At 48.6% G+C, this 9,358-nt stretch overlaps 1 protein-coding gene across 3 annotated transcripts in view; it reads left to right on the top strand.

Annotated features, from left to right (window-relative positions):
* Positions 1-686: 686 nt before the first annotated feature.
* The window catches only part of HCK (HCK proto-oncogene, Src family tyrosine kinase), a 40,678-nt gene continuing 32,006 nt past the window's right edge, over positions 687-9,358 (top strand). For 2 of the 3 annotated variants that reach the window (XM_044918549.1, XM_021688939.1), the window contains exon 1: positions 687-949. The gene's annotated coding sequence lies outside the window, so the exon portion shown is untranslated. The remainder of the gene's footprint in view (positions 950-9,358) is intronic. The other variant, XM_021688938.1, reaches the window with a different exon arrangement.

Genomic DNA, 9,358 nt, shown 5'->3' with positions numbered 1-9,358 from the left:
CTTTGGGGGACGGATTAAAATTCTTAGGGGCGGGTTTATTATCCTTCCGGGCGGGGTTAGGATCCTTAGGGGCAGAGTTAGAAGCCTCGGATGGGCTGTGTTTAAAAAAAAAATCCTTGGGGACGCCTGGATGGCTCAGTCGGTTAAGCGTCTGCCTTCCGCTCAGGTCATGGTCCCAGGGTCCTGGCACTGAGTCCCTCCCCGGGATCCCTGCTCAACGGGAAATCTGCTTCTTCCTCTGCCTCTGCTCCTGCTCTCATTCTCTCTCTCGCTCTCTCTCTCGCTCTCTCTCAAATAAACAAATAAAATCTTTATTTAAAAAAGTACTTGGGCGGTGAGGGGCGCCTGGGTGGCTCAGTCGTTGGGCGTCTGCCTTCGGCTCAGGGCCTGATCCCAGGGTCCTGGGATCGAGCCCGCATCCGGCTCCCTGCGCCGCAGGAAGCCTGCTTCTCCCTCTCCCACTCCCCCTGCTGTGTTCCCTCTCTCACCGTCCCTCTCTCTATCAAATAAATAAATAAAATCTTAAAAAAAAAAAAGTCCTTGGGCGGTGGGATTAGGGTCTGGGAGGTGGGGTGTGGGATTAGAGTCCCTGCGGTGGGGTTAGACTCTTCAGGGGCGGGGTTAGGCTGCATGAGGGTGGGGTTAGAATCGCTCAGGGCGCGGCTAAGGAACCCAGATGGCCTGTGGGTGCCACCGCGTCCCTGGCAGCCGGGACGCACCACCGAGGCCTAGAGGCCAGCGGGAGGGGACGCGGGCGGTTCAGCGTCAGGGGAGCCGGAGAAGCCGCGCGGCGCCCAGGCCCCTCAGAGCAGGGCTCTTGCCTCTTCTCGAAAGTCAGCCCGTCTCTCTTCGGGCACGGGAGCCCCGGGACCCCGGGGGCTGCTGAGCTGGGGGGGCGCTCGAGCTGCGAGGATCCGGGCTGCCCGCAGGACGAGGAGCGGGCGCCCAGGTGAGTGGCGCGGACCCCGCCGCTGAGCGCCGCCTGAGGGTCTTGCTGCGGGGGAGCCCGGGGTGGTGGGCAGGGCCGGCTGGGGTGCGGCGGGAAGGGGCGGGCGGGGGGAGCGGCGGGCGGGCAGGGGATGAGGGGCGGGCGGAGGAGATGGCCCGGCTGCGAACCTGGAGCAGCTCTGGGGAGGGGAGCTCTGGCCACCGAGTGACTTCCATCCAGCCTCCACTTCTCGGAGCCGTCCAGGTTCCCTTTCTGCAAAGGAAAAGAAAAACGAGAAGGAAGGGATGGGGCTTCACGGAGACCGGGAGGGGAAGGCCCTTACGGTTCCTGGTGGGGGTGGGTGACGGGTCACGGCGGGTTGGCAGGGGGTTGGCAGCCGTCGTGGGGAAGGGGACAGATGGCCGTAGGCGTGACGTGCGAACCACGCCCGGGCTGGGCTGCAGCTGGGCCGGCTCGCCGCGCTCCCGCCTCCTCCCGCCCTGGGCGCTGGTCCCCAGCAGTTGTGGGTCAACACTCAAAACCTCCCAGACAGACCGACCACAGGGTGTCTGCCCCGTCACTTTCCTCTTCGTCAGACCTTGGGCCAAGTCGCTCTCTCGCGCCCAATTCCAGTTTCCTCCTCTGTCAGACGGGGCTATTATTCTTTCTCCAAGGCTATAATGAGCTAGAGTCCATGGGGGTCATGCAAGGGCAAGTGGGATTCTGGGAGCAACCTGCCTGTTGACCTTGAGCAAGGGATTTGGCCTTCCTGTGCCTCCGTGTTTACACCTATAGGTTGGGGTTATTAATAATAATGACTCCCTCACAGGGTCGTTTTGAAGGTTAGGTTGTTATTGATGGAAAGCTCTTAGAGCACAACATGACAGGTATACATGTTAATACACGTGAACTATTGTCAGAGTATCACAGTCTAGCCCAGTGCTTCTCAAACTTTGGCAGTATACCAGAATCACCTGGAAGGCTTGTTAAAACACAGATTTCTGGGCCCTGACCCCAGAGTTCCTGGTTCAGTAGGTCCGCCTGGGACTCTGAGAATTTACATTCCCACGTGATGCTGTCGCTGCTGGTCCAGGGACCACGCTTTGAGAACCACTGCTGTAGACTTTGGCCAGCACAGAGAAAGGCTTCAATAGATACTGGTTCCTTTATCCCATGGCTTTCTCTTCACTATCCATTTTTTTTCGGGGGGGGGGGAATGTTAAAATAAAGAAAAGTGAAGGGAATAATATACTAACTATCCCATGAACCCTCCACCCAGTATTAAATGTTAGCATTTTGTTATGTTTGCTTCTGATTTTTTTTAAATAAAATTATTAAAAGTGACAGATAAAATTGAAGCCTCTCCACCTTGTCTCTCTCTCAGTCCTGCTTTTCTCCCTCCCCAGAGGCAACCATTGTCATGAAATATAGTCTTTTCTAGTCTGTGCCTTTAAGAATTTATTACATAGATATGGATGCATAAATAATACATAGAATTGTTTTTCTGTGTTTTAAAGATCTCCAAAAATGCTACCCAGCTGTGAGATTCTTCTGCAATGTCGTTTTTCTTTTCCTTGCCTGATCATTAAGTTGTCAGGGTCTAGCCAGGATGAGAAACAGAGGCATAAATAGTCCATTCCTTCTCAGTGGAGTGTCCCAGCAGGTGACCACCCTACCTTATTTCTCATTTCCCTGTTGCTGGACATTCAGGTGTGGAACAAGGTATTTATGACAACAAACTATTGTGCTGGGACCATCCTGGTTGTATGGCCCTGATGGGGGTGGGAGGGTGCAGGTGTTTCTTGGGAAAACCCCAAGAGCTGGATGGTCTCCAGAGGGGGCATCTGTGGCCCTCTCTCATTGTGTGGGAGGAGGACTGAGGCCTGGAAGGGTCACCCAGGGAGTCTGGGTCAGAGAGGACAGAGGGTCTGGGTCTGCTGACCTCTCAGGGTCGCTGTCCCCGGTTTCCTGTTCTCCACTGCTGGACAGGAAAGATCTTCATCTGCCTGACACTTGGTAGAAACTCAAGCAATGGAAACATGACTCCTTTAAAAAAAGCTTTTTGGATAACAAATATTTTAGTTTATTTTTGTATAGTCTTCTTTTCTGTGCACTTTTTATTTAACATAATCAGTAAACTGCTGGGTATACAATTTTCATCCTACTTCTTTGCTTAGCACTACATTGTAAACATTTGCCCATGTCATTAAAATATCCTAGGATTTTTTTAAATTGGCGTTTTATTTTTTTTTAAGATTTTTATTTATTTATTTGACAGAGACAGATAACGAGAGCAGGAACACAAGCAGGGGGAGTGGGAGAGGGAGAAGCAGGCTTCCTGCCGAGCAGGGAGCCCGATGTGGGACTCGATCCCAGGACCCTGGGATCATGACCTGAGCCGAAGGCAGACGCTTAATGACTGAGCCACCCAGGCGCCCTGGCGTTTTATTTTTTAAGTTTATTTATTTATTTAAGTAATCTTTACACCCAACATAGAGCTCGAACTCATGACCCCAAGATCAAGAGCCACATGCTCCTCCAACCAAGTCAGCCAGGGGCCCCAAAATATCCTTGGATTTTTTTTTGTTTTTTATTTTATTCTTATTTTTTTAAGATTTATTTATTTGAGAGAGAGAGCAAGCAAGCACACAGAGGGAGAGGGAGAAGCAGGCCCCCCGCCGAGCAGGGAGCCGATGTGGGGCTCGATCCCAGGACCCTGAGATCATGACCAGAGCCGAAGGCAGACGCCTAACCGACTGAGCCTCCCAGGCGCCCCCCTTGGATTTTTTAATGACCACATATTATTCCACTGTTTGGGTACACTATAATTTGTTTAACCATCCTAGGAAAGCACTTTTATGTAGTTTACAATTTGTAAATTCTTTGGAGTCAAAAGTCACATAGCATGATGAACTTAACCATTTTAAAACTAACAATTTGGTAGCATTTGGTACATTCACAGTGTTGTGCAACCACCACTTCTGTATGGTCCCCAAATATTTTCATCTCCCCAAAAGGAAGCACTGAACCCATTAAAGCAGTCACTCCCCTTCCTCCCTCCCCCCAGCCCATGGCAACCCCCAGCCTGCTTTTTGTATCTTTGGATTAATTTACTCTGGCTTCTTCCACATAAGATAATGTTTGCAAGGTTCACCCAAGTTGTAGTATGTATTGGTATTTCACTTCTTTTTATGGCTGAATAATATTTCATTGTTTGTATATACTGCAATTTGCTTATGTATTCATCTGTAGATGGAAATTTGGGTTGTTTCCACCTTCTGACTCTTGTGAATAGTGCCGCTGTGAGCATGTGCCTACAGGTATTTGTTTGAGCACCTGTTTTCAATTTCTTGGGTTTATACCTAGGAGTGGAATCACTGGGTCATATGTTTAACTTTTTGAAAATTTGCCAGATTGTTTTGCACCATTTTACATTCCCATCAGCCATGTAGAGGGTTCCAATTTCTCCACCTCCTTGCCAACACTGGTTGTTTTCCTTTTTTAAAAATTCCTATTATTATAGCCATCCTAGTGGGTGTGGGAAGCATGGATCTTAATCTCACCCCAACCAGGCTGCTCCCTGGGGGCCCTGACTCCTGAGGGTGAGGAGAAAATTGTCTGCATTCTAGGGACCAGCCAGGTCTTGCACTTTAAACTCTTCCTGGAAAGTAAGGGTAAAGACATGTTGGTCTCCTAAACCACTGTATCACTAACACATAGTAGGTGCCTGGCACATAGTAGGGCCTCAGAAACTTTGAAAGTAGGAATGTTGAACAACCTCTCCCCTTCCTTGCCTGAGATACTTCAGCACATAGGTGTATTTCAGTTGGCCCCACGTAGTGATTTTTTTTTTTTTTTAATGAGAGAGAGAGAGAGCACATGAGAGGGGGGAGGGTCAGAGGAAGAAGCAGACTCCCTGCCCAGCAGGAAGCCCGATGCAGGACTTGATCCCAGGACTCCAGGATCATGACCTGAGCCGAAGGCAGTCACTTAACCACCTGAGCCACCCAGGCGCCCGTGATTCTTTTTAATTAGTTGCCAAGTTTTAATGTCAAGAGAACTCACACAAATCTGGATTTCTGTCTTTTGAAAAACTATGAAAGTTGGTAATCGTGGGACTAGAGACTCTGTCTCCCATGCCCCTCTGCTATTCACTCATGGCAGGTGAAGTTGTTTTTTTTTTAAATTTTTTTATTCTTATGTTAATCCCCATACGTTACATCATTAGTTTTAGATGTAGTGTTCCATGACTCACTGTTTGTGCATAACACCCAGTGCTCCATGCAGAATGTGCCCTCCTCAATACCCACCACCAGGCTAACCCATCCTCCCACCCCCCTCCCCTCTAGAACCCTCAGTTTGTTTTTCAGAGTCCATCGTCTCTCATGGTTCGTCTACCCCTCCGATTTCCCCCCCTTCATTCGTCCCCTCCTGCTACCTTCTTCTTCTTCTTCTTCTTCTTTTTTTTTTCTCTTAACATATATTGCATTATTTGTTTCAGAGGTACAGATCTGAGATTCAACAGTCTTGCACAATTCATAGAGCTTACCAGAGCACATACCCTCCCCAGTGTCTATCACCCAGTCACCCCATCCCTCCCACCCCACCCCCCACTCCAGCAACCCTCAGTTTGTTTCCTGCAATTAAGAATTCCTCATATCAGTGAGGTCATATGATACATGTCTTTCTCTGCTTGACTTATTTCGCTCAACATAATACCCTCCAGTTCCATCCACATCGTTGCAAATGGCAAGATCTCATTCCTTTTGATGGCTGCATAATATTCCATTGTATATATATACCAACTCTTCTTTACCCATTCATCTGTCGATGGACATCTTGGCTCTTTCCACAGTTTGGCTATTGTGGACATTGCTGCTATAAACATCGGGGTGCACGTACCCTTTCGGATCCCTACTTTTGTATCTTTGGGGTAAATACCCAGTAGTGCAATTGCTGGATCATATGGTAGCTCTATTTTCAAATTTTTGAGGAACCTCCATACTGTTTTCCAGAGTGGCTGCACCAGCTTGCATTCCCACCAACAGTGTAGGAGGGTTCCCCTTTCTCCGCATCCCCGCCAACATCTGTCCTTTCCTGACTTGTTAATTTTAGCCATTCTGACTGGTGTGAGGTGGTATCTCATTGAGGTTTTGATTTGGATTTCCCTGATGCCGAGTGATATTGAGCACTTTTTCATGTGTCTGTTGGCCATTTGGATGTCTTCTTTGGAAAAATGTCTGTTCATGTCTTCTGCCCATTTCTTGATTGGATTCTTTGTTCTTTGGGTGTTGAGTTTGATGAGTTCTTTATAGATTTTGGATACTAGCCCTTTATCTGATATGTCATTTGCAAATATCTTCTCCCATTCTGTCGGTTGTCTTTTGGTTTTGTTGACTGTTTCCTTTGCTTTGCAAAAGCTTTTTATCTTGATGAAGTCCCAATAGTTCATTTTTGCCCTTGCTTCCCTTGCCTTTGGTGATGTTTCTAGGAAGAAGTTGCTTCGGCTGAGGTCAAAGAGGTTCTCCTTTAGGATTTTGTTGGACTCCTGTCTCACATTGAGGTCTTTCATCCATTTGGAGTCTATTTTTGTGTGTGGTGTAAGGAAATGGTCCAGTTTCATTCTTCTGCATGTGGCTATCCAATTTTCCCAACACCATTTGTTGAAGAGACTGTCTTTTTTCCATTGGACATTCTTTCCTGCTTTGTCGAAGATTAGTTGACCGTAGAGTTGAGGGTCCATTTCTGGGATCTCTATTCTGTTCCATTGATCGATGTGTCTGTTTTTGTGCCAGTACCATACTGTCTTGATGATGACAGCTTTGTAATAGAGCTGGAAGTCCGGAATTGTGATGCCGCCAGCTTTGCTTTTCTTTTTCAATATTCCTCTGGCTATGCGGGGTCTTTTCTGATTCCATACAAATTTTAGGATTATTTGTTCCATTTCTTTGAAAAAAGTGGATGGTATTTTGACGGGGAGCAGGTGAAGTTTTGCAGGGGCTGCCCTGTAGACTACCCTGAGCTGTTGGTTTGCACCACCTTTTCTTGGATTACTTTCCTCAAGTGGGTACCCCTGTAGGCCCCTAAGGCCATTTGAGTTTTCAAGTCCTGCCCCCCAATCATGACAAGGCCTCTCCTTTTATAGAAAAGAATGTCAGGTCCAGAAAGGCTAAGTAGCTTTCCCGAAGTTACACAGCATGCTACCTGTACAATCTCTCTTAGCCTCCATCTTTCTAAACAACCCCCACAGCACTTTGATCCCCACCCCGTGTCTCCAATTTCCTCCACCCCAGGGCTGGGAGTTTTAGTATACTTCCAGGGGTCTGGGTAATGATGCACAAGAAACCCTTGCAAAATGCGCCCTTGTTCTTGGCCGGTGCCTGTGGCCACACATGCCGCGCCGTCTGCGTGTCACTGCACCCTCCGAATGGCACTGCCCTGGGGCCTGCATTCCTGATACTACCCTAAGACACCCACCCAAGCTCTCACCACCACCCTGAAATCCTTTGGTCTGGGAGATTTAGGTGCAGCCAAGCAAATAGGAGACCTTTCCTCATCTCTGCCAGAGAAATGAAGAACCATAAATAGAGCACGGGTGACCTGAGTGTGAGTGCCCACATTGCCTCATAGAAGCTGCGATGCATTCGGCAAATCCCCTCACTCTTTGAGTCTCAGATTCCTCGTGTGAAAAATGGGAATAAGGATACTACCTCCCAACTCACGTAGTACAAGTCCTTTGATGTCAACACACAAAAAACTATACTCCATATTTTCTGCAGGCCTGTATGTCTTAGTTTGAGTTTCCTTAGAGGCAGACCCTAGAAAAGGTGCCATGTGCATTTACTATTCAGTCTGTTTGGGAGAGGATCCCAGAAACCCCTGGGAGGAGAGTGGGGAAGTGAGTCAGAAGAGAAGGCGGCCAATAAAAGTGTGTTATCAAGCCAGTCACTACCGCGGGCACTGGGAGATCACTTCCGCTGGGAGCCCTGGGAGCCAGTGAGTATGCACGGCAGGTGAGGGAACTTGGGAGCCAGTGAGCATGCGCAGCAGGCGAGGGACTTGAGGTATTTATCCTCCTGCTCCTGTCAGTCACTGGTTGAAGGCTGCTCCTGGGGGATTTCTCTAGCACTTCCACTTAGCCAAGCTCAAGGGCGGAGCAGGTGCCAATGGCCACAGAGAAATCTCTCAGGCAAAGAAATACAGAGGCTGCCAGCTGGAGTGCTCTGAGACTGTAAAGGGCAGAGTGGTGGGTGGCGCACCGACAGATAGGCGTGCGTGCGTCCATATGCATGTGAGTCAATGCAGAGGCAGCGGCGACCTGAGGGGGAAGGGGTGGCCATGGAGAGTCTGTCAACGGAGTAATCCAAAGGCACCTTAGATCTATCTGTAAGGCTTTCCTTTTTAATAAGGACGATGTACTTACTGTCTCACCAGGTGATGAAAGGTAATTTTAAAAACAAAATACATACCCTCCAAAACAGAAAAGAAACTGAGACTCTGTCAAGTATAAAAAAGCAGCTGTCAAAAGGTCAGAGCATGCGTTGTTGCGGCTTCAAGGTTTCTATTTGTGGGGGACAGATTTGGGGGCAGCTGACCTTGGAGCATGATGGGAAATTAGAGTTAAATGTTGGCCCCCCTGCCCTGTCTGAAGGGGGCAACCTCCACTCAGTTCCAGTCAAGGAGGGGCTTCATTCTTCTCCAAGCAGAGATGAAGAAACACGGATATCCCTTTCAGTTTAAACACACATTTATAACTTGTTTCAAATCAGGGCACCCAGGAAGCTGAAGGAGACTTCATTCAATTATTCAAGAATTTACTGAGCACCTACTGTGTCCTTGTTTTACACACTGAGATAGAGCAGTGCACAAAACAATCACTACCCTCATGTGTCTTACATTCCAAGGATGACAGATGATAAACAGATCCCTAGGTAATTTATTAGTGTTAGTTCAGGTCCTTTGAGAAGCAGACTCTCATCTCAGATTAAATATGCGAGAAATGTATCAGCGAGAATGCATGTGGGGGCAACTAGGAGAGGCTAGGAGAGTCAGCACATGGCAAGGCATGTTGGACTCCAAATAAAGGAGAAAGGGAAGGAGGGAAGGAGGGCAGGAAGGAAGAAGTGAAGGAGAGGCGGAAGTATCTTAGACACCAGTGCAGCTCCAAGGAAAGCTTGGCAAGGCTGTTGGGGAGCCCTTAGCCACAGCCTCCTGTCAGAGGTCCCGCTGCTTCAATATCCCTGCCACATTCCATCACTGGCTGGAAACAGCCCATGGCAATAGTGATGATGGATGGCAGCTGGGGCCGTTGGTCAGTTCCACTCTCTGCTGTCGGAGATCTGAGAGGCCCATCTTCATGGCTGCCACATCAGCTGCGGGTAAAGCCATGAAGAATACAGCTGGGAAGGGCTAGAAAGTGATGGGAGGTGA

The sequence above is a fragment of the Neomonachus schauinslandi genome, chromosome 10, assembly GCF_002201575.2.
Source record: "Neomonachus schauinslandi chromosome 10, ASM220157v2, whole genome shotgun sequence".
In the NCBI taxonomy this organism is placed as follows: Eukaryota; Metazoa; Chordata; class Mammalia; order Carnivora; family Phocidae; genus Neomonachus; species Neomonachus schauinslandi.
Note: the sequence above shows the minus strand (reverse complement) of the source record. Positions and strands in the feature narration are given on the sequence as shown.